Source organism: Wasmannia auropunctata, unplaced genomic scaffold (genome assembly GCF_000956235.1).
Source record: "Wasmannia auropunctata unplaced genomic scaffold, wasmannia.A_1.0 LD335968.1, whole genome shotgun sequence".
Lineage (NCBI taxonomy): Eukaryota > Metazoa > Arthropoda > Insecta > Hymenoptera > Formicidae > Wasmannia > Wasmannia auropunctata.
The window spans coordinates 149132-151897 of NW_012026922.1; the positions used below are offsets into that span (position 1 = coordinate 149132).

General features: G+C 31.2%; 1 protein-coding gene across 1 annotated transcript in view; it reads right to left on the reverse strand.

Moving 5' to 3' along the window:
* Positions 1 to 2766, reverse strand: part of LOC105454951 — a 50394-nt gene that overhangs the window by 23226 nt on the left and 24402 nt on the right. The window lies entirely within an intron of this gene.

Below are 2766 nucleotides of genomic sequence, written 5' to 3' on the forward strand. Positions count from 1 at the left end.
GTGACTGGAGTTCAGACGTGTGCTCTTCCGATCTATTTTATTTCTCTCAGTAAAGTTTTAAAGGAAAAAGTAGCTCCTTGGGCAATAATTACAATTTTTAGTTGGGTAAATAATGACAAGTTAAAAAGCTTTTTTAATATTTAAATATAATATATTTTTCTAATTTATTTGGGATAATATGAGATTAGTTACAAGGCAAGATCCAGAATGAATGTGAATTTCAATAAGAAATACTAGCAAATAATGTTACTACTACACGCAAAAAAATGACTTACAATTAGTAATAGTAGCTAAATTTCAATAGCTGAATCAAACTTAGATATAAGAGCTATCGCCTTAATGTCATTGCTAAGTTCTGGCTATTACAGATAAAAAAAACATTTACTGCGACAAAAAATTTATTAACTGAAATTAAAAGCATATATTAGTACAGGCAGCTAAAAAGATGGCATGCGTACCTAAATGTCTTATCATGCACACAGAGCTAAGTTTATAGCTACGCGCAAAAATTTGATTTGTAATTGTTTTTGCAATGTGGCACTGCCATATGCACATCTATACAGCGCATTTAGCGTTTATATTTTGCAGTATATAAGTTGTATACTGCAAATAATATTACTCTATTGCAAAGATAAAATAGCTTAGTAGATTCGACTAAATATATAATTTGATTTTAACAGCAAATATTTTTTGCTGTAGCATCTACATTTTAATAGCTAATATATTGAACTTCGGCAGCAACGACATTAGCTGTCCCTATTTCAACGACACATCTTAGCTGCCAATTAGCTTTATTGGCTAATCTTTTTCTTGCGTGTATTATTCATCAATAATGAAAAGTTTACATATGGTAGAGTATAGAAATTAATATAAATTACCTTATCTAATCAAAATGTCAAAAGAAAGATCAATTAGGATCTAAGAATTATGTATTTTGTAATTGTCCCATAGGATGTCACTATTTACCCATAGGGTGGGGCAAATAGTGACAAATGTGTGTTTCAGTTTTTATGAAAATCTAGCCCGTATACATAACTTATGGAAACTCTAATTAAGTTTTTTGTATATTTAAAAGTGGAAAGTACTGTTTTAGTGAAAAATCATATCTTGTAAACTTGAAATTAGCTTGTAGGGGAGAGAGGAAAAAATCCGTCACTATTTGCCCCCCCTCCCCTTACCTATATTTGATAGTCATATGCCGTGTATTATAAGCGTAATTAACATTAACATATTCATGATAATTATTGTTATTAAATTTGCAAATGTTAACACGTTAATTATATACTGTATTTGATTTCGTCAGTAAATCTCTTTTTCGGGTAATTATCTTCTTCGGTTGAGCTAGAAAGCGAATGTTGCAAGCAAGCGGGATGAACGTTCATTTGATCCACAAGCCGTCAGCTGCGTTTCATATTCACGGACACAGGAAATTTACGCGTGTTGTATACATACGCGTATTTTGTGCATATAAACAAGTTCCAATATTGATACGATATTAACAGACTTTGTACTGCTCATTAACGAGAATGATATTCGTGAAATTATTACAACAGATTGTTGCGCTACGACAGCTACGATATAATGCTTCAATCGATTAAATATGCGTTTCTCACAATGTAAATATTCGATAACAGAGCAGGAAAGTGGAAGAGCTATTTTTAATTACATTTATCCTCAAATAGAAATATCTTCAAACAGAATTATTCGTGGGAGAGTTAACTTTTCATTAGATTAAAAAAGGGAATTAAGTGCTATTTAATTAATTTTAGTTCCGACATATCTTTCAAGGAGATTTCTCTTTCGTTAGAAGTTATATTTATTATTTTATTAATGATTTCAGATTAATTTTAAACATATAATTGTGCCCAGTAATTCCGTTCTAAGTCTCTTACTGTTATTATTATCCAGACTTTCTGTATTAATATCGCTAATTCAATACAGCTCGAGATATTTTAACGACTCGATTCCTGACGCTCGAGGGAGCAGACTCTGCGTAGAAATGACGTGTACAATGTGATAGTAATTAGCATCAACGTTTCACCTACCGGGTATTGCGCATCCTTTCAGACCGCCGCCAAGAACGTATTCCACGAGACAAAATTGTGATCCGAAGACAGACGGATTCCGTAATCTACCCACGTCTACTTCGCTAATTTATCGCAATATAAAAGTTTAGAGTACATTTGCAACAAATTCTCCGCCAAGGGATGTGCGATCGTTTATGTTGATAGGCGATTTTAACGGTAGAAGCGAAGACAATTTCATCAAATTTTTGCAGTTCTCGTAAAAGATAGTTTGTCAACGAAATCGTCAATAAGTTTATTAGCTGTTACCATTTTCGTTACTTTTTTTCAGTAATGGTCGTTACTTTTTTCTGTAACGATAACAGTAACGTTGCTACATTTTTACAATAACGAATTTACTGTTATTTTTATCGTCACTTTTTTATGCTTTTATTTTCTTATTTTATACTATATTTTTAATTTACTTTTTGAAAAATATTTTGCAGTTTATATTTTGTACTCTTAGACCCATAATCACTATCAGTATTAAAAATCTTCTATTTCACATTACATAAATATTATAGATTTTCAGTACTAACAGTAAATATTAGAATGCACTCTTAACATATATACTGGTCCAAAAAATTAAAGGATCACCTGTTCTAGCCTCTAAAAATAGGCAAACTTCAAAATAGAGCAACTTCGTCAAAAATGATCATATCGAGATGTTACAAAAAAGCATTTTACAGCTTGAAATTTCTAC